Consider the following 23,986-nt stretch of genomic DNA (forward strand, 5'->3'; position numbering starts at 1 on the left):
TTCTTAATTCCTCTCTCACCCTGGTTAAAACGTTTTCACACCTCTGACCTAAAGACCTACACTCTACTCTGCTATCTTGCCCTTTGAACATTCCCTTTAGTGTGTTGATCGAGTCCTGCTGCTCTTTTGTTGGCTCCATAGCCCAATGGACTAGAGACATCATCCTATCCATCTGTTTAAAGAATCCCACCACCCAATCTTCAATACAAATCAAAAACCCCTTGAACATTAAGAACTGGCCTAAAATCCCATCAAACAAAGCTAAATTATATAGAAAGAGCCCTCTTTGGACTTAGGTTGGCTAGAGCCTATGCCCACAAGTTGGCTTGTGGTTACCTTGGTCATTTTCTTTCTTCTAATAACTTCTAGAGAAAATTCTAAGTGATAACATAGTGGCGACCATACTGGGGAACCAACAATTCCTCAGTCCTAATAAAGCTTTAAGAAAATTCTAAATATATATTTTGAGCCTCTCAAAATCATTTGTTGGAAGTTATATTGAAAAAATCTTACAAAAACAATGAAAAATTTGAAATTTTGGCTTCTAGGAAGACTCATTTTAATAGGGCTAATCCAGATCCCAACCCTCCCCTAGTAGTTGATAATCCCAACCTGATTTCAAGAAAATCTAAAAAAGAAGAAAGTTCAGTTAGTCAAACACCTTTAGTTAAAGCTAATTCATGTCCTGATGAGTGGTTATTTTTAGAATATCTTCCCTTTGATGAGAAATTTGGTCTTTCGTTATTTAAAACAAAATCGAAAAGTGAAATATATGACACTGTTTTAGATCCCGATTTCATTGCAAACCTTGAAGTCCAACAGGCCAACAGATCAAGTACATTCTGAAATCTCCACAATCATCCATTAATACTACTACTACCCCTGAGTTTTTTGAATAGTTCTCCACTACTTTGAGTTCACCATTATTCCCTTCGACTTCAATACCTTCTAAAGTCCATTCTGCACCACCATTTACGCCTTCACTCCCTCACCAACCTATCATTACTCATTCACCACTACTAGTCCTGGTTCTTCATCCACTATTGCATTAATTCCAAGTATATCAACCCCACATCTTAACCCCTTCCAACATACAACAATGGCAAACAGATATGCTCCTCTTGTTTTACCTGCCCAACTTCATGCTATGCCTATAGATTATTAGAGTAATATTCCCTTGTTTGATGCTACTGGTCAGTACACTGCCCAGAAGCATGTAAACAAGATGTTTGACTTCTTTGAACTACACGAAATAGATGAAGTCGATGTCTAGATGAGACTTCGGCCAAAATTTTGACTGGTGATGTCAAGAAGTGGTTTAAAGCCTCTCCTGCCAACCATATAGCAAACCTAGAAAATTTCCAAAGGTTGTTTATTGATAGGTGGGAAAAGAAAAAGAATCCCTTACAAATCCTTTCAGAATATGAGAATATTAGGAGATGACCTAATGAAACTGTTCAAGATTACTACACTAATTCAATAACATATATAATGCAATTCCAGTTAAACTTAGACCCCCACTTGACTTAGCGTTAATAAAGTTCCCTGATGGTTTTGATATAGATATGTCATACCAACTTAGGGAAAGAAACCCCCTAACATTAGAATAAATGCAAAGTATAGTTGTTAGTGTAGAATCTAATTTGTTAGCCAAAAGGGCTAGAGTTAGGAATGAAAAGAGAACTGCTAAGGATGAAACTTCACCATCTGATCTTAAAATAGATAACTTGGCCAAAAACATGGAAAGACTAATGGAGAGAATAGGTAACATGGAAAGGAAACCCCAATGGGATAACCAACAAGCACCTCCAATTAGAAACCCAAATTTCAGAAACAACCAAAACATAGGGAAAAACGGACCAGATCAGAACATAAGGCCTCCTTTTCAAGAAAATTATGTAGAGACATCCTAGCTAGAAAATCCAGAGCATGATACACAAATTAACCTAATGGGAATAAATGATGAGGACACTGTTTTTCTAACCCAAGATGAGCAGGAACTGTATATGCTGCAGCAATTACAGGTACAGTCTGGTGAATCATTTGATTATAAACAAGGATATGACTCTGCTATCTTCGAAGTCCACAAACAGTATAATCTAAGAAGCAAAAGGAATGTAGATGTCCTTGACCAAAATAAGAAAACAACACAAAATCAACCTAAGAAAATAAAAGAAGCCCCTATTTCAAAGATCCTCCAGATTCTCGCTAGGAAAAATCCAAATCCTTCTAGCCCCACAATTGTAGATATTGTTAGTGTCAGTCTTTCGAGCCTTCCTCCAGTGATCAAATGTGCTCTTACAAAGTGATTTTGAAGTGTCAAGGTCAAATTTTGTCATTTCAGTGAGTCTTCAAGCAAAATTTGGTCACTAGGCATTAGGTCTAGGGTTTGCTTTCACTCCTTCTAAAGTTGTCCAAATGGCGGTCCATGTCATCATTCAGCTGATTCTATCATCATTCATAGGGTTGTCATTATCATCTCAGTGTCTAATGAGTCATTGTACACCTTGTTCATGCTTCAGTTGCGCCTAGGCAGGGTCATTTCCCTCTCCTAGGGTTTTGAAAGCTAGTTTCTCTTGAATGGTCAAATCATTAGCAAAACTTGTATCCTGATGTTCATACACCTTCCTATATCCTTAAAGTACCTTATCAAACACTTCCATCCCTTATATCCGCCAAATTCCTCATTTTCGCACAAACCCTAGTTTCTAGCTACAACCTGGCAATTTTCTAGGTTGGGCCTGTGTTTTGCCCTTTTGGACCCCTTCCCCTCGCTCAATCTCTAAGATTCCACTTTCCCCTGCTTCCTAACTTCCCTCCCCACTCCCAAAAATTTCCCCAAGAATTTAGAAGCCCCCTATCCCCTTCATTTCGCTCCATTTCGACAAAATTCCTTGTTTCACACATCGGGACAAGTCGCACTCAAATGATGTTCCAGAGCAATAAAAGATGAATTTTGGAAAAATAAGAGAGGTTTTTGTCCATAACATGCCAAAGAAGAAAAACCTCCTTCACTTTTTGCACATGTGTCATGGTTTCAGATAAATGTCAAAATTGCAATCGCCAAATCCAGGCGGTTGGCCAAGGCACTAAAACGACGGAAAAGGCCCGATCCACTCCAAATTTTGGCCAAAGCCTCTTTGACTGAGAAAGGCACTAAATAGCCTAGCCACAGCACAAATCCCAAGAAATTTTGAGCATTTTGGGTCAATTTTGGTTTTTTCAGGCAATTTATAGGTTGCTCATTAACGGGTCTCACCCCCCGCGCGACCCTTCATCATGGCAACTCCTTTTGACCAAAACTCAGCATTTCTAGATTTTTCATGCAAAGTTGCATATGCTCATGGATGGACTTGATATTTGGTGAAGTTTTGGGCCTCCAGAAAGTCAAAAAACTAGCAAAAAATGACTTTCTGCCACTTTTTTGAATTGCAGAAAGCAGTCTTGGGAGATTTGAGTTTTGACAGGGTAAATGAACTCCAAATTCAAAAATTCCAATTGGGTTGGAAAGTAGACTCACATAACTTTCCAACAAGCCTACTCTTGCTCAATTTGGCCACCTGCAAGTTCCCCAAACATGGCTCCAAAGGCGCGCGACCCGTCAGGCAGGGGCGCGCGACCTGTCAGGCAGTTTTGTCCAGAAATGCACTGTACAGCTCGGAAAAGCACAGTTTGACCCAGTTTGACTTTTTGGGATGAAATGTGATCCTCTTTGATGTAATTTGATGTAATTATTGTACTTTTTAGACACTTTTACTCTTATGTAACACTTCTAGAAGATTCATTCATGAAAAGGGTAAATATTAAATGAATGAATTGGTTTCCTAGCTTATAGAGGCAAGTTGTTTTGACTGCCTAGTTTGTAGTGCTTAGTTTAGAAGTGGTTGAAACAGCTCCTAGGATAGTGAGATCGACCCATGGAGGCAGGGAAAGAGGTTAGATCATCTATATTATGTACTTTCTTGCTCATTTTCATGGTTGGACTCTTGAGGGAGAAGCTATCATTGTATTATTTCACTGTATCTCTGCAATTTTTGGCTAAGGAAGACCAGGGTTTTGCAGTCCTCTTTGGGATTCTTGTGGACTCACGTGTTGATGGTGTGTTTCTAAATGTACTTGTAAGCTTGTTATGTGATTCATTTCCTTTCTTTTACTTCTGCACATTAAACAAATGAAGTGTTAAAGTAAGAATTCATGCCTGCCATGCTCTGCTTTTAAGTTTGTTTAATTTCAATGTTTTCTTCTGTCTAAAGAGAATTAAAAGTTATTTTTTGCTCTCTTTAGCTCTTCATCTTTCATTCCTGACCATCCACCTCAGTTAAAGGCATCAACGCTGTCTCCTACCTCGCCCCAAGGAACCCCCTGCAGAAACTGTGTCCAATCCCCGCACCCAAAATTGCCCTCTCCTCAATTTGCCACCAAAACTCAAAAAACCCAAATCAAACTCTTTGATCAGTTTACTAGCCTAATATCAGTGTTACCTTATTGGTCATCTCATCTATTGAAGATTTTACCGAGATAGACCGGAGAGAGCCTTCTCCTGCCCCGTAGGGCTAGCTACGAGGCTAAATGGTTTGATGTTGCCTTGAGGTTTACCTTTCTCAACCTGAGGTGAAATTTCAAGCGCTAACAGATATAACCTCTGATCAACCTTCTGCTGATCAACCATCCACTTCAATTCCACTTGAAAATCCATATAAGGAGATCCCTAATAAAGAAAAAGAAGACAATCCTACTCAAATCCTTGCTGCTAAGACTCCAAACCTTCAAACAAAAAATCCTCTTTGCCATTCAATTTGGGAGCAGAGATAGGAAAGCTAAATATTCCAATCCCTTTAACAGAACTAATAAATAATGAACCTTATAAATCACAAATGAACCAAACCTTAAACATTGCTAAAAATGAGGATTCAATTAATTTGTTTGATGACCAACCAGAACTCATATTTGGTCCAGATGTTAATGGCAAACCATTAGAAGGAAGAGTTCCACATTTATACATTAGCCTTAGTATCCATGACAAACTTCTACACAATGCAATGTTGGATTCTAGGGCCTCTCACAATTTAATGCCCAAATCAGTAATGGAGAAGTTGAAGCTAGACATTACAAGGCCTTACAAACACTTATTCTCATTTGACTCTACTCAAGTAAAGTGTTTAGGATTGATTAAAGACCTATGTGTTACTTTAGTCCAATATCCTGCCAAAAGCATCCATATGGACATTGTAGTTGTTGACATCCCACCAAATTATGGCATGCTGTTATCTAGATCATGGGCAGCCAAACTTCAGGGATCTCTAAAACTAGATATGTCATATGCAACAATTTTTGTTTTTGGACAACCTAAGAAACTATACCGAGAAACCTTAATGAAATATATGGTAAGTAGCTAGGATCAACCTCAAAACTTTCCCATCTACTCCATACACTCAGATACCGATTATGTTATCTTGTATAATGCTGATCAAAATCAAGAAACACTTTTAGACAATATTGATACAAAACCAAAATAAATTGCAGTTTCTACACAAAATGAAACTAACCAGACTACAGATCTATTCAATGAACAAGAAGGTCTAATTTCTGTGAATGATGAAAATTTTGTTGCACCAAATAGTGAAAATTATGATCATGAGATATTATGGCATTTAGAATTTGATGGATCAGTCAATAGGTTAGGAGCAGGAGCAGGAGTGTGGATATATAATTTGGAGAATAATTACTCAAAAGGCCATGCATATAGATTGAATTTTAAATGTAAAAATAATAGATCTGAATATGAAGCATTAATTTTAGGTCTTAAGTTAGTTAGGAATTTAGGAGCTAAAAGAGTTTCTGTCATGGGAGACTCTAAACTAATTGTAAAACAGATTGATGTTGTATATATGACTAAGGACCCTAGATTAAGTTTCTATAGAGATACTATTATAGAAATACTTAACACGTTCCTAGAAACAAAGCTTACAGTAGCCCTTAGAAAACATAAAATGCAAGACCATAGTTTAGCAATGTTTGCTAGCACTTGTAAATTACCCTTCCAACCTAACTATCAATATACTGCTAAATTTAGGCGCAGAACTACAATTCCAGATAATTTGAATAATTGGAAAATATTTTCTAATGATAAATAGGTAAATAAATTTTTACTTTCAGAAGAAGAGTTTGTAAATAATAATATAGATATTGATACATCCATAGATCTTGACACTAAGGATAAGATAGAAATAAATGAGATAGAAGATGATAAAATAGATAGACTTAACCCAACTAAATTTACCAAATCAAATGTAGATAACTTAGAGCTAATGTAGATTGATGAAATGATAAATGAAGAAACCGAAGTAATCAATCTCGAGGATAACTTCTTACGAAAGGGATTGACCCCTCCGAAAGATTTATTTGATTTGAATGATGTTCCTAGGAAACCTAAAATGGAACCATTAAGGTTTGATATAGAGGAATGTAATATAGGCACAAATCAAAATCCTAAACCGATCAAACTTTCAAAATCATTACCTCCAACTGAAAAAGTGAAATACATTGAGTTGTTGAAAGAATTTAGGGATGTTTTTGCTTGGAGTTACGAAAACCTTAAATCCTATGACACCAACATCATCCAGCACACAATTGCTATTAAGAAAATCAAAAGCCTTTCAAACAAAAACTAAGAAGGATAAATCATGTCTTATTACCTGCAACTGAAAAAGAAATTCAGAGGATGTATGATGCCAAAATAATTGCACCAATCAGATTTTCTGATTGGGTCTAAAACTTGGTGCCAACTAGAAAGAAAACTCGTGAGATCAGACTCTGTGTGGATTGCAAAAACCTCAATAAATTGTCACTAAAAGACAATTACTCTCTCCCAAAAATGGATCACATTTTATAGAGAGTAGTTGGATCAAACAAAATCTCTTTGTTGGATGGGTTTTCTAGTTATAATCAAATCTTAGTTCATCTAGATGACCAACCCAAAACTGCCTTTACTACTCCTTGGGGCACTTTTATGTATGTGAAAATGCCTTTTGGGCTAAAGAATGTAGGAGCCACTTTCCAGAGGGCTATGGATATAGCCTTTGCTAAAGAAATTCATAATTTCCTTGTGATATATCTAAATGATATTACTGTATTTTCAAAGTTTGACAATCAACATTTGGATCATCTAAAGCAAGTTTTTATTAAATGCAGCAAGTTTGGAATCTCTTTGAACCCCAAAAAGTCCTTGTTTGGGTTAGAGGAAGGAAATTTGTTAGGTCACATAATTTCAAAAGATGGTATAAGAATAGACCCTGCAAGAATAGAAGCCATCTTACAAATAAGACACTCCGGGAACATTAGAGAATTACAAGCTTTCTTAGGAGAAATTACTTTTCTTAGAAGATTTATATCTAATCTAGCAGAATTAATTAGATCACTAAACAACATGCTGAAAAAAGACTCCACCATAAAATGGATTGTTGAGGCTAAGAAATCCTTTGAAGACATCAAACTAGCCTTAACTAACGCACCTGTGTTAATCAGTCCCAAATTTGACAGATATTTCATTTTGTTTTCCATTGCTTCAGAGCACACAATAGTTGCAGTCCTATTACAGAAAAATGACCAGGGCTATGAACAACCCATTGCTTTCTTCAGCAAAGCCCTGAGAGATGCCCCCTTTAAATATAATATAATGGAAAAACAGGCCTTGTCTTTGGTCAAAGCCATTAAAGATTTTAGGGTATACATGTTATATTCTCACATAGTAGCCTACGTTCCTAATTCAGTTGTTAAAGACATCCTAACTCAGGATGGTCCTGGGGGAAAGAGGGAGAAAGTGGATTGCTAATGTTTTAGAGTATGATATAGAAATCAAACCTACAAAGTTAATCAAGGGCCAAGGTTTAGCCAAGCTCATGGCTGAATCGAACTATCAGACCTTGGATATAAACTTTATTGCAGAAATAGATAATGAAGAGGAGATGGTGACTCCACTAATCAACTAGGCCTTTCTTGAATCACCATGGTATGATGCTATTATTTATGTTTTACTAAATTTTCAAGTTCCTCCTGAATTATCTAGGACCAAAAGTAGGTTTTTAAAGATGAAATCCTTAAGATTTTATATATTAGACAATGTTTTGTTTTGGAGAGATCATGAAGGTATTCTTATCAATTTCTTATTAAAAGAATAATCTGACAAAATTTTACAAGAGTTTCATGTAGGTGACTGTAGAGGACACCTTTATTGGAAGATTAATGCAGATAAAATCCTTAGAGTTGGTTTCTACTGGCCTACCTTGTTTGTTGATGTCAAAAAATATGTGACCTCTTGTCACAAATGTCAAATTTTTGAGGGGAAGAAAAAGCTCTTACCTTTACCCCTCAAGCCAATCTCCGTTGAAATACATTTTCAACAATGGGGTTTAGACTTCATTGGTGAAATTCACCCACCTTCCTTTGCCCAACACAAATGGATCCTTACAGCCACATACTACTTTACAAATGGATAGAGGCCATACCTTCAAGGCAAGCCATAGATACTGTTATCATAACCCTCCTTGAAACCAATATTCTATCAAGATTTGTATGTCCAACTAAGCTCATTACTGATGATGCAGCAACCTTTAAATCCAAAAGAATGATAGATTTATGCAATAAATACCATATCACCCTTGGCCATTCCACATCATATTACCCTCAAGGTAATGGATACTGGCAGAATCCTCAAACAAAATCCTAGTAAATATCATCAAGAAGTTACTAGAGGAAAATAAGAAAACTTGGAATAAAAAGCTAGTTAATGCCTTATGGGCAGACAGATTGACTACTAAGAAATCAATTGGTACTTCTCCCTATCAACTAGTTTATGGAATGGAAGTTGTCTTTCCATCCTCTTTGGGAGTACCAGTAATGAATATACTTCAAGAAATACAGGTTGAACCAAATAGTATCCAAAGAATAATCAACCAAACTATTCATCTACAACAAACAAGAGAAGAGGTCTATGTCAAGTCTCAAGTTGTGCAAGAAAAGATTAAGAAGATTTTTGATAAGAGAACCAAGGCTGAAGATTTCTACATTGGTGACAAAGTGCTCAAGTGGGACTCAAGGAGGGAAGATAAAGGAAAACATGGGAAATTTGATTTCCTATGGAAAGTTCCCTATGTCATTTATGCTTATAGAGGAAATATTGCTTTCTTCTTGAGAGAAATTGATGGTACAGATGCAGAAGGTGGGCCACTGAATGGTCGAATGTTAAACAATACTTTGAACCTAATTACTAATTTTCATTTGTACATATTCTATTTCAAAATTCTAGTTTGGATTGGATGGTGATCTTTGAAGTTGAAGCCCAAAGAGAAGGCCCTAAGCTTTAAAAGATTCACTATCATAAGTATCAATAATGCAGATTCATAGAAGGACACTTTGCAAGGCAACATCAACAATAATTCAAAGGTTACTGATCTCTAAAGTTCTTGACATTTCACAAGGAAATTCCATCCCCAAGTGGAGCCACTGTTAGGTTCCTATACCAATAGGAGTCATAATTTTGAATGACTAAGGTTAAGCCTTGTAATATTGTACATACCTTTGCTTTCTGCAAATGTTTTCCATATTATAAAAAGTAAAAAATATAAAGAGGGTATGTCCTAAAAGAAAAATCAAAGGACAAAAGAATAAGAGAAGGTCAAAAAAGAAAATGAAAATATATGAACCCCAAAAACAAAAAGACCATGAAAGTGTGCAAGTCTAAATGCCACTACTATTTATTTTCATGCATTATAATGATTGTATGCAACTTGTTATTCATGCCACAATCCATGGTAATGAAACTGTTTAATCTTGGTTATTCCATGTTTTGAATTTTATGTTTACAGTTAGAGAATAAAATCTGACCAAACAATTTAATCTTGGAAGATCATTAGATAGGTAGAGAAAATAAAAGGAGCTCATAAGCTTAAAAAGAGCCCTTGGATGATATAAGGTTAGAAATAGATAGATTACTTTTCAAAAGAAAAATAGATGAATAAGGGTTTGCTAGCCTAAATGCACCCACATAAATGAAGAAAATATGTTAGAGGTAAGAAATGGGTAAGTAGAAGAAAGGTTGCTGAACTACAAAGTTAATTGGATCAAAACACATGCATCATGCTTATACACATCTTTCAACATGTATGGTCAACTATGCAAGCAAAGACAAAGGTTTACAAGTTCATGTGATTAACTCCCCTCATTCATTTTCCCCCTTTACTTACTAATTTCCTATCTACAAGTATGTTCTAGTACTTTTAATCCTACAAGTCAAAGAGGCTCAGAGCATTTCTCTAACTTTTGGTGGGACTGGACCCTCGGCTTAATGACTTATGGACACAAGTGCTAGAATCCCCTTCATAAAATCATATTCCCTTCATACAAACCATTTCCCCTCATCACCCTAAGAAAACCCCTTTTCCTAAGGTTAAACACCATTTACCTAGGAAAAGTGAAACCCCCCCATGTAAATCCCTTTTCACTAAAAAAAAACCCACAAAAAACCTTTTATCCTAAGTATAAATCAAAGTGCGCGAAATGTTACATTTTATCTTTTTACTTAGGAAAAACGTACTTCACCCATCGCATTTCATATTAATTATTAATTTTATTATATAATTCCCGACATTACCTTTTTCCCGTATATTAATTAAACCCCTAAATTAAATATCCCAACCCTTAGTTTTAATAAAAACTATATAAATTACCCATATCCCAATACGACCTTACTTAATTTACCTAATCCCGGTAAACCTAAGTTAATCCTGTCATTAACCTGAACTGATTCCATGATCTCGTGATTAAGCCCCGCCCGATTGCTTAACGCAAGATTAATTCCTAAATTAATCCCAAACCGCTGTGATTAAAACCCCTCGGTCCCCCTCAACTCCCGTTCATTTCCTCCACACATCTTCTCCACCCAACCATCATCAGATCACAAGCGCCCAAATCTAACGCACCACAGCCATATCAGTCAAGCTCGATAGCTGACCTTTACCCACCCGATAAGGCGGTTTTCCCCAACCCCCCGAATGCTACGTGTCACGCTCTAAAGTAGATTGGGTGACCCCTCCTAAAAATAGCCCACACCACAAAAAAGGTGTGATGACCCTTAATACCACCTCCCGGCCAACCCGATAAACCGCCTATGATTCGTAAATATGAAATTTCGCGCGATATTCAAAAATTTTCTCGTTAAACTTAAAACCCCAAAAACCTTTGTTTTCATACATTTCGTCCGTTTCACAGTTAAAACTGTCAAACCCTTCAGCACCACCCTGAACCTCTACGGCACAATTTCACCTCCATATACATCCAAAACACTGCCACGACCCCTTCCCCAAGCATCCATGTGCCAGAAATCCATCAATCACCTTCCATGCAAACCAAGGTTTTCTTAATTACTGTTGAATTTTACAGATAATCAGCCGAAGACTAGAGCTTGGATAAACAGTTATGATACTAGTCGCAGAACCTATTTACTCCATGACTCAATAAGAAACCTGTTAAAATCATATATTAAGAAGAAGAAGACCATTATACAAGGAACAAAGATGAAGACAATTACACACAGAACCAAGAACACTTATACAGAGCATGGACAGTCAAAATAGAGGAACCAGACCAAAGATGCAGTTAGAAGACAAACAAATAAAACAGACATAGACTTGATCAATATCCACTTCCCGATGCTGATACACATAAAAAAAAAGGATTTACTATTGAAACACATAGTAAAAGGTTAAATTGTGCAGTAAAGGAAAAAACACAGTGAAGGATAAAGACGGGTCATCAGAGTGAAAGAGTATCAGAGTCAGAGAGTATCAGATGAAAGCCAAAAGTAAATAAAGCCTCCAGTGTAATGATTCAAACAACAAAGAGCATAAAGAGCTAAAATCAAACCATAAAATCCAGTAGTACTACAATAAAAAGGACAACATGAAAGCAGTTCACTAGCTATCTCTATCTTCCTATGAGAAAATATTTGTATTTTCTAGATTAAATCTCAAGTTAGTTTGAGATATTTGTAATAAAACCTTAGTATAAATACTTCACAATTCGAAGTCTGTGGTGTAGATTCTTAGAGATTTCTATAGACTTCTTAATCGAAAGACTGTAAAACCATTGGAGCATTGTTTGAGCCAGCAAGCTGGATTGATGAATAAAGACCAGATATTTCAAAGGATTCATGTGTAGAGCAAAGTTCAGACAAGTATTTTCTCATGTTGTTGTCATCTCTTAAAGTTTTTCCATAATGTTTATCTGAATCTGAATGCCATAACTCAAGTATTATCTCAGAATTTGTTTAGTTACACTCTATTATAACAGTTAGGCAAATACATGTTTTCTACTGATAATCTAAGTTAAGGAATTCTTAATTGCTCCTTAGTTGAGGTTTTTTCTTTATAATCTATAGCAAAGGATTCTTAATTGCCCTTTGTTTCCAATTACCCTTTGTTCCTCGTTTCAATCCTGGTCTAAGAATTCTTAATTGCTCTCTCACCCTAGTTAAAACCTTTTCACCCCTTTGGCCTAAAGACCTGCACTCTACTCTGTTATCTTGCCCTTTGAACATTCCCTTTAGTGAGTTGATCCAGTCCTGCTGCCCTTTTGTTGGCTCCATAGCCCAATGGACTAGAGACATCATCCTATCCATCTGTTTAAAGACTCCCATCACCCAATCTTCAATACAAATCAAAAGCCACTTGAACATTAAGAACTGGCCTAAAATCCCATCAAACAAAACTAAATCATATAGAGAGAGCCTTCTCTGGACTTAGGTTGGCTAGAGACTATGCCCAAAAGTTGGTTTGTGGTTACCTCAATCATTTTATTTCTTCTAATAACTTCTAGAGAAAATTCTGAGTGATAACATAGTGGCGACCATACTGGGGAACCAACAATTCCTCAGTCCTAATAAAGCTTTACGAAAATTCTAATTCTATATTTTGAGCCTCTTAAATTCATTTGTTAAAAGTTATATTGAAAAAATCTTACAAAAACAATTAAAAATTTGAAATTTTGGCTTCTAGGAAGACTCATTTTACTAGGGCTAATCCAGATCCCAACCCTCCCCTAGTAGTTGATAATCCCAACCTGATTTCAAGAAAATCTAAAAAAGAAGAAAGTTCAGTTAGTCAAACACCTTTAGTTAAAGCTAATTCATGTCCTGATGAGTGGTTATTTTTAGAAGATCTTCCCTTTGATGAGCAATTTGGTCTTTCATTATTTAAAACAAAATCTGAAAGTGCAATATATGAAACTGTTCTAGATCCTGATTTTATTGCAGACCTTGAAGTCCAACAGGCCAACAGATCAATTGATGAGTACATTCTGAAATCTCCACAATCATCCATTAATACTACTACTACCCCTGAGTTTTCTGAATAGTTCTCCACTACTTTGAGTTCACCATTATTCCCTTCGACTTCAATACCTTCTGAAGTCCATTCTGCACCACCATTTACACCTTCACTCCCTCACCAACCTATCATTACTCATTCACCACCTACTAGTCCTAGTTCTTCATCCACTACTACATTAATTCCAAGTATATCAACCCCACATCTTAACCCCTCCCAACCTACAATAATGGAAAACAAATATGCTCCTCTTGTTTTACCTGCCCAACTTCATGCTATGCCTATAGATTATCAGAGTAAGATTCCCTTGTTTGATGCTACTGGTCAGTACACTGCCCAGAAGCATGTAAACAAGATGTTTAACTTCTTTGAACTACACGAAATAGATGAAGCCGATGTTGAGATGAGACTCTTTGCCCAAAATTTGACTGGTGATGTCAAGAAGTGGTTTAAAGCCTTTCCTGCCAACCATATAGCAGACCTAGAAAATTTCCAAAGGTTGTTTATTGATAGGTGGGAAAAGAAAAAGAATCCCTTACAAATCCTTTCAGAATATGAGAATATTAGGAGAGGACCTAATGAAACTGTTCAAGATTACTGCACTAGATTCAATAACATATATAATGCAATCCCAGTTAACCTTAGACCCCCACCTGACTTAGCGTTAATAAAGTTCCCTGATGGTTTTGATACAGATATGTCATACCAACTTAGGGAAAGAAACCCCCCAACATTAGAAGAAATGCAAAGTGTAGCTACTAGTGTAGAAGCTAATTTGTTAGCTAAAAGGGCTAGAGTTAGGAATGAAAATAGAACTTCTAAGGATGAAAATTCACCATCTGATCTTAAAATAGATAACTCGACCAAAAACATGGAAAGACTAATGGAGGGAATAGGTAACATGGAAAGGAAACCCCATTGGGATAACCAACAAGCACTTCCAATTAGAAACCCAAATTTCAAAAACAACCAAAACATGGGGAAAAACGGACCAGATCAAAACATAAGGCCTCCTTTTCAAGAAAATTATGCAAAGACATCCCAGCCAGAAAATCCAGAGCATGATACACAAATTAACCTAATGGGAATAAACGATGAGGACACTGTTTTTCTAACCCAAGATGAGCAGGAACTGTATATTATACAATAATTACAGGTACAGTGTGGTTTATCATTTGATTATAAACAAGGATATGACTCTGCTATCTTTGAAGTACACAAACAGTATAATCTAGGAAGAAAAAGGAATGTATATGTCCCTGACAAAACTAAGAAAACAACACAAAATCAACCCAAGAAAATAAAAGAAGCCACTGTTTTAAAGATCCTTCAAATTCTCCCTAGGCAGAACCCAAATCCTTCTGGCCCCACAATTGTAGATATAAACTTTGATCAACCTTCTATTGATCAACCATCCGCTTCAATTCCACTTGAAAATCCACATAAGGAGATCCCCAATAAAGAAAAAGAAGACAATCCTACTCAAATCCCTACTACTAAGACTCCAAACCTTCAAACAAAAAAATGTCTCTTTTCCATTTAGTTTGGGAGCAGAGATAGAAAAGCTAAAGATTCCAGTCCCCTTAACATAACTAATAAAGAATGAACCTTATAAATCACAGATAAACCAAACCTTAAACATTTCTGAAAATGATGATTCAATTAACTTGTTTGATGACCAACCAGAACTCATATTTGGTCCAAATGTTAATGGAAAACCATTAGAAGGAGGTGTTCCACCTTTTTACATTAGCCTTAGTATCCATGAAAAAATTCTACACAATGCAATGTTGGATTCTGGGGCCTCTCACAATTTAATGCCCAAATCAGTAATGGAGAAATTGAAGCTAGACATTACAAGGCCTTACAAAGACTTATTCTCATTTGAATCTACTCAAGTAAAGTGTCTAGGATTGATTAAGGACCTATGTTTTACATTAGTCCAATATCCTACGAAAAGCATCCTTATGGACATTGTAGTTGTTGACATCCCACCAAAGTATGGCATTTTGTTATCCAGATCACGGGGAGCCAAACTTCATGGATCTCTACAACTAGATATGTCATATGCAACAATTTATGTTTTTGGAAAACCTAAGAAACTATACCGAGAAACCTTAATGAAATATATGGTAAGTAGCTAGGATCGGCCTCAAAACTTTCCCATCTACTCTATACACTCAAATATCGATTCTTTTATCTTGTATAATGTCGATCATACTCAAGAAACACTTTTAGACAATATTGATACAAAACCAAAATAAATTGCAGTTTCTACACAAAATGAAACTAACCAGACTATAGAGCTATTCAATGAACAAGAAGGTCTAATTGCTGTGAATGATGAAAAATTTGTTGCACCAGATAGTGAAAGTTATGATCATGAGATATTATGGCATTCAGAATTTGATGGATCTGTCAATAGGTTTGGAGCAGGAATAGGAGTGTGGATATATAATTTGAAGAATAATTACTCAGAAGGCCATGCTTATAGATTGAATTTTAAATGTACAAATAATATAACTGAATATGAAGCATTAATTTTAGGTCTTAAGTTAGTTAGGAATCTGGGAGCTAAAAGAGTTTCTGTCATGGGAGACTCTGAACTAATTGTAAAACAGATTGATGATGTATATATGACTAAGGATCCTAGATTAAGTTGCTATAGAGTTACTATTGTAGAAATAATTAACACTTTCCTAGAAACAAAGCTTGCAGTAGTCCCTAAAAAACATAACATGCAAGCCCATAGTTTAGCAATGTTTGCCACCACTTGTAAATTACCCTTCCAACCTAACTATTAGTATACTGCTAAAGTTAGGCACAGACTTGCAATTCCAAATAATTTGAAGAACTGGCAAATATTTTCTAATGATAAACATATAAATAAGTTTTTACTTTTAGAAGAAGAGTTTGTAAATAATAATATAGATACTAATACATCCATAGATCCTGACACTAAGGATAAGATAGAAATAAATGAGATAGAAGATGATAAAATAGATAGACTTAACCCAACTAAATTTACCAAATCAGATGTAGATAACTTAGAGATAATGGAGATTGATGAAATGATAAATGAAGAAAATGAAGTAATCAATCTCAAGGATAACTTCTTACCAAAGGGATTGACCCCTCTGGAAGATTTATTTGATTCGAATGATGTTTCTAGGAAACCTAAAATGGAACCATTAAGGTATGATATAGAGGAATGTAATATAGGCACAGATGAAAATCCTAAACTGATCAAACTTTCAAAATCATTACCTCCAACTGAAAAGGTGAAATACATTGAGTTGTTGAAAGAATTTAATGATGTTTTTGCTTGGAGTTACGAGAACCTTAAATCCTATGACACCAACATCATCTAGCACACAATTCCTATTAAATAAAATCAAAAGCCTTTCAAACAAAAACTAAGAAGGATCAATCATGTCTTATTACCTGCAATTGAAAAAGAAATTCAGAGAATGTATGATGCCAAAATAATTGCACCAATCAGATTTTCTGATTGGGTCTCAAACTTGGTACCAACTAGAAAGAAAACTGGTGAGATTAGACTTTGTGTGGATCTTGTTAGTGTCAGCCTTTTCATACTTCCATTAGGGATCAAAATCTGCTCTTTTGCATTTTCATAGTAGGAGTCCCATACTGTAAATTTTTCATCACTCCATTAGGTCATGATATATGTATCCACTGATGGTTTTTTTCTCTTCAACTCCTCCCTCATAGACTGTACTTGCTGATCCTCCTTCATATTGTTTTCAGTCATGGTTCATAAACAATCTGTAGTCCATTTCATTAGGTCTAGGGTTTGATTACCAAGGTCAAGAAACTGATTTTCAAATGCCAATAAAGGTCAGCAAGGGTATGAGGATGATCAATAAATCAAGCATGATGGCTTGAAAGTCATAGCTACTGAAATTTTTATTTTTGGAACCTAATGTAATTTTCACCTCAAAAACATGTTTTTGAGGTGAAAACAGAGTATTTTGAATTTATTGTATTTATTATGTAATTTTAAGTTTCTATATGTAATAATGGATCTTAGCTGCATCAAAAGAATTCTCCCTATTGCAAGACACACCAACACTGCAAAAATCAAGTCAGTTTGAGCATTTATCCACCTGCAAAGACACAATGAGAAAAGGCATTAAAAAACAGAGTTTTGAAAAAGACAAGAAACATTTGAAAGTGGGTTTTTCAAAAGTGAAAAATCAAAATGGACTCCTATTTAAACTCTTACATTTCATTTTCTAAAATCATTATGTTCATTTAGCAAGCAAGGAGTCCAAAGGTGAGAAGAAAAGGCGAAATTTGAGTGAGTTTGGGCAAAAGAAGATTGGCGTTGTGCGTTGGCTGAGCGGCACTATGCTTCTGAGAAAAATAGGTTGGTGCTACATGTTGGGGACAAGGCGCTACGCATAGAGCCAAGAACTGCACATCTGGAAAAGTTTTGTAGTTCAAATTAACACGGGCACTGCACATAGAGCTAGGCATTGTGCGTCTGGGCAAAGGTGCTGCGCGTTGAGAATCAAGCCTCCAAACCCTCCATAACTTCAAAAAAAACATCAAATTGTCTGATCTTTTTGTTTTTCCAAGTAGGTCACCCTCCTCTCCGTCATTTTTTTTTTTGCTTGCACATGAAAGTCATAAGTTCCATTCCTCATGATTAAAATTAAACCCTAGTTTTCTCTATTCATTCTACAAAACCCTAAACCCCTTTGTTTCTTCCCATCACCTATCATTAGAGCTAGAAACCCCTCTTTACATCACTACCTGTCCCCTCATCTATATTCCTTCATTATATCCCTCATCCTAAAACCCCCTTCCCTCACTCTCATAATTCATATCTTACCCTTGATTGTCCAAGTCTACCCTAATACATCCCTACACTTCTAAAGGACTCCCACTCATTCCCTTTATCCCTTTCTAGAAGTGTACCAAAAACCTTGCAAACATGGATAGAGAAGACCTTGAATATGAAGAGGAAAACACAGCTAGTGACAACTCAACAGATAGAGCTAGGCAGCACAAAAAACCTCATAAGGGAGGCAGGATTACAAGAGAAGAGCCATCAAACCTTAGGGAATTGCAGGCTTCTCAGTTGGTTGTTTCATGTTTTAGATATCTTGGATGCTATGAGTTCTGTGAACAAGTGGAGAGAGTCCAATACCACCTGGAGCTCACCAGACTCTTTGTAGCTCATCTTCAAAACAACAAAGTGACTCTTGCTGGGGTAACTTTCACAGTTTCACCATCCATCATTTCAGATGCCACCAAGATTCCTAATGATGGTGAGAAGTGGTATAAGGCCCAAGATCTTGATAAACATTATTATGAGCCTTACATTAAACATCAGTACAGAAATCAGGTGAAGAGGCTCTTTCCTTTCAAATTTCTTGAGAACAAGTATGTCCCCTTGATGAGAATCATCATCAAATATTTCACTTGTGAGAGCAGATTTTCCAGGTTGTACACTTATCACATCAGGCTCCTCATGCATTTTACCAGGGTGAAAATGTTAAACCTCCCATAATTTTTGTTCAGAGAAATTGAGAAGATGACTTATCTTGTGCAGAAGAAGCCATACCCTCAGCAAATGAGCAACCTCTACCACTACTCCTTGATCAAAATTCTTGTTCTTCATCATCTCAATCTCCTCAACATCCCTTGGGAGAAATTTATTTCTCATGACATATTTAGGGGTCCTCAAGTTCCTTCACCAATGTCTCAAGAAGCAGGGGACCTTCTAGTCAAGTGGAAATGGGAGAAGAGATCAAGGAGACAAGAACTGCTGAGGTTCCAATTTACTTGACCTATTAGAGGGGCACAAGGAGATTATTTTCCGTTGCTAGGCAAGTGTTTCCTCCACAAGATGTGGAAGGGACCTTGCCTTCTTCATTAGTCCATAGGCAAATGCTAACTCCACAAGATGTGGAAGGGGCTTTGCCTTCTTCATTGACACAACAGGTACAGGTACAGCAGTTGCACAAGGGAAAAGAAAAGATGCCAGATGATGATGAGGAGGAAAGGGACTTTGACTTGGCAAAACATGATGAACCTGAGCAGCCTGACATTGAGACCATTGATTTAGAGGCTCAGGAGAGGGAAACAATAAAGGACATCATCATACAGGAAAAGGAAGCTCAAATACAAGCTTTGATGGACAACCTAGAGAGGGCCAAGTATGTCATCACATACTTAGAGCAGGAAAACAAATAGTTGAGTGACAAACAAGTCCTCATGGAGCTGGAAGTGCTCAAGGCAAAACGACAAAGTGACAAAGAGGCTCATGTCACTTTGACTCCTATCGAGCAGGAGATTGAAAAGGATAGGGAGATTTGGCTTGAGAGAGTCAATCTACACCTTGAGAAGCTACTACAGAAGGCCAATAGAGACAATCAAATGATAAGGCACATGGCCTATCACTACAGGACCCAGAACAAGATTTGCAACATGAGGATCAAGAGAATGAAAACTAAGCTAAAGCAGGCCTTGGAAGGAAAAAAAGAGGGGGTAGGCTTAGGATGTTGGCTGAAGCCTCCTTGGCTCATCAAAGCACATGATGGTGGTGCTTCACACAAATTTTGGGCAAGTTTTGGGCAAATTTTGAATTTTAATACACAGGAAAATTGCCTAGCGGCGCTGCGCTTTTCCTAGGGGCATCCAATGGAGGAATGGCTTACATTTTTGGATTTAGGGTAGTGAGGAAATTCACCCTAGCAATTTTCAAAGTTTTTGGAGCAGAAATGGTCCACCAAAAGGTCCAAAAACACTCTAAAAATGACCTTTCTACCACTTTTTGGACACACAGAAGCATCCTTGGGAAAATCAAGTTTTGAGGGATCAAATGAGCTCCAAATGAAGAAATTCTAGGTGTTCTAGAAAATAGACTTGAATACCTTTCCAATGAGATATCATGGGATCAATTTGAATGTCAGGAAGGTCTCCAAAAGGGGTCAGAACTTGGCGCTATGTGTTGAGATAGTGGCACTGCGCGTAGGGCAAATTTTGCTCATGACACCTATTTTTCTAGTTTTTCACTATGACTGGGGATTTCTCTCATGATGGATATTTTACCAATGTAAATGATGATTTTGCATGTAATTATGGTAGGTAAATAGTGATAGAGGGTATATTCATTGGATTAAAGGTTGTTTTGAGGGCAATGAATTAGTTTCCCCTCTTTTAGAGGCAAGTTGTTAGGTGGCCTGGAACCTAGTTCCTTGTTTAGAGTTTGTTGAAACAACTCCTCTTCTCATGGATTCGACCCTTGAGGCTAGGATGAGTGGTTTTGATGCCTATATCATGTGTTTTCTTAGTCATTTGTAGAGGTTGGACTCACTTGGATGCTCAGAGCTTGATTGTACATCATTGTAAGTAGTTTGGCAAGGAGATTAATAGGATTTGTGGCTATTTTTATGGGATCCCTATGGTATGGAGTTTTAGCAAAATTTCTTCTTTTTAATCATTTGTTTACATGTTTTATGTATGCCATCATCCATTTCATTGCTTCTTATTGAATGTTATCAAGTTAGATAGGTAGAATCCATTGTAACAGTGCTCTACCTTGGGAAATCATTCAATATTTCATGTTTTCTACTATTTTAGAAGGATCCATGATTGTCACATGCCCTCCTCAACTCCTCGTCCATCTTAAACACCTCACACCATTAAGCCTAAAGTGCTAAAGCTTATGCCTACCTTGCCCCATAGAACACCCTGCATTTCTGACCTAATTTCCCAGACCTAAACTGCCTAGCTCCATCTGATCTAGCGAAACATCAACAAAAACCAATCAAAATTCTCGTGCTACTATACCTAGCCTAAAATCCTTACCTGATTCAATCATCTCGACTAAGATTCCAGAGGAGAGAGCCCTCTCCAGCCTTGTAGGTCTAGCTACAAGGCTAATCTTGGTTTGTGGTTACCCTGGAAGTTGCCTCCCTTCAGCTTGAGGTAAATCTAGGTGATAATAGATTTCATAAACCTCAATAAAGTGTCATTAAAAGACAATTACCCTCTCCCCAAATTGGATCACATTTTACATAGAGTAGTTGGATCAACCAGAATCCCTTTGTTGGATGGGTTTTTTGGTTATAATCAAATCTTAGTTCATCCAGATGACCAACCCAAAACTGCCTTTACTACTCCTTTGGGAAATTTTACGTATGTGAAAATTCCTTTTGGGCTAATGAATGCAGGAGCCACTTTCCAGAGGGCTATGGATATAGCCTTTGCTAAAGAAATTCATGATTTCCTTGTGATATATCTAGATGATATTACTGTATTTTCAAAGTTTGACAATCAACATTTGGATCATCTAAGGCAAGTTTTTATTAAGTTGTGGGAAGTTTGGAATCTCTTTGAACCCCAAAGGGTCTGTGTTTGGGTTAGAGGAAGGAAAGTTGTTAGGTCACATAATTTCAAAAGATGGTATAAGAATAGACCCTGCAAAAATAGAAGCCATCTTACAAATAAGACACCCTGGGAACATTAGAGAATTACAAGCTTTCTTAGGAAAAAATACTTTTCTTAGAAGATTTATATCTAATCTAGAAGAATTAATTAGATCACTAAACAACATGCTGAAAAAAGACTCCACCATAAAATGGACTGTTGAGGCTAAGAAATCCTTTGAAGACATCAAACTAGCCTTAACTAAAACACCTGTATTAATTAGTCCCAAATTTGACGGAGATTTCATTTTGTTTTCCTTTGCTTCAAAGCACACAATAGTTGCAGTCCTATTACAGAAAAATGCCCAAGGCTATGAAAAACTCATTGCTTTCTTCAACAAGGCCCTGAGAGATGGCCCCTTGAAATATAATATAATGGAAAAACAGGCCTTGTCTTTGGTCAAAGCCATTAAAGATTTTAAGGTATACATCTTATATTCTCACATAGTAGCCTACGTTCCTAATTCAGTTGTTAAAGACATCCTAACTCGGGATGGTCCTGATGGAAAGAGGGGAAAGTGGATTGCTAATATTTTAGAGTATGATATAGAAATCAAGCCTACGAAGTTAATCAAGGGCCAAGGTTTAGCCAAGCTCATGGCTGAATCTAATTGTCAGGCCTTGGATATAAAATTTATTGCAGCAAAAGATAATGAAGAGGAGATGGCGACTCCACTAATCAGCCAGGCATTTCTTGAATCACCATGGTATGTTGATATTATTTATGATTTACTGAATTTACAAGCTCCTCCTGAATTATCTAGGACTAAAAGCAGGTTTTTAAACATGAAATCTTTTGAAGACATCAAACTAGCCTTAACTAAAACACATGTATTAATCAATCCAAATTTGACAAAGATTTCATTTTGTTTTCCAAGTTTGCTTCAGAGCACACAATAGCTATAGTCCTATTACACAAAAAAATGACTAGGGCTATAAACAACCCATTTCCTTCTTCAACAAAGCCCTGAGAGACATCCCCTTGAAATATAATATAATGGAAAAACAAGCCTTGGCTTTGGTCAAAGCCATTAAAGATTTTAGGGTATACATATTATATTCTCACATAGTAGCCTACATTCCTAATTCAGTTGTTAAAGACATCCTAACTTAGGATGGTCCTGATGAAAAGAGGGGAAAGTGGATTGCTACTATTTTAGAGTATGATATAGAAATCAAACCTACGAAGTTAATCAAGGGCCAAGGTTTAGCTAAGCTCATGGCTGAATCAAACTGCCAGGCCTTGGATATAAACTTCATTGCAGCAGTAAATAATAAAGAGGATATGGCGACTCCACTAGTCAGCCAGGCTTTTCTTGAATCACCATGGTATGCTGATATTATTTATGTTTCACTGAATTCACAAGCTCCTCCTGAATTATCTAGGACTAAAAGCAGGTTTTTAAAGATGAAATACTTAAGATTTTGTATATTAGACAATGTTTTTTTTTGGAGATATCATGAAGGTATTCTTCTCAATTGCTTATTAAAAGAAGAATCTGACAAAATTTTACAAGAGTTTCATGCAGGTGACTGTGGAGGACACCTTTACTAGAAGACTACTGTAGATAAAATCCTTAGAGCTAGTTTCTATTGCCCTACCTTGTTTTCTAATGTCAAAAAATATGTGACCTCCTATCACAAATGTCAAATTTTTGAGGGGAAGAAAAAGCTCTTACCTTTACCCCTCAAGCCAATCTTTGCTGAAATACCTTTTCAATAATGGGGTTTAGATTTCATTGGTGAAATTCACCTACCCTCCTCTACCCAACACAAATGGATCCTTATAGCCACAAAATACTTTACAAAATGGACAGAGGCCATACCTTCAAGGCAAGTGACAGATGCTATTATCATAACCTTCCTTGAAACCAATATTCTATCAAGATTTGGATGCCCAACTAAGCTCATTACTGATATTGCAACGGCCTTTAAATCTAAAAGAATGATAGATTTCTACAATAAATACCATATCACCCTTGGCCATTCCACAACATATTACCCTCAAGGTAATGGACTGGAAGAATCCTCAAACAAAAGCCTAGTAAATATCATCAAGAAGTTACTAGGGGAAAATAAGAAAACTTGGAATAAAAAGTTAGTCAATGCCTTATGGGTTGACAGATTGACTACTAAGAAATCAAT

At 36.5% G+C, this 23,986-nt stretch overlaps 1 protein-coding gene across 1 annotated transcript in view; it reads left to right on the forward strand.

Annotated features, from left to right (window-relative positions):
• LOC149197777 (receptor protein kinase-like protein ZAR1) overlaps positions 1–23,986 on the forward strand; it is a 69,055-nt gene that overhangs the window by 10,518 nt on the left and 34,551 nt on the right.

The sequence above is a fragment of the Pinus tabuliformis genome, chromosome 2_2 (assembly GCF_031772625.1).
Source record: "Pinus tabuliformis cultivar Carrire ecotype Pingquan chromosome 2_2, CPIR1, whole genome shotgun sequence".
NCBI classification, from domain to species: Eukaryota; Viridiplantae; Streptophyta; class Pinopsida; order Pinales; family Pinaceae; genus Pinus; species Pinus tabuliformis.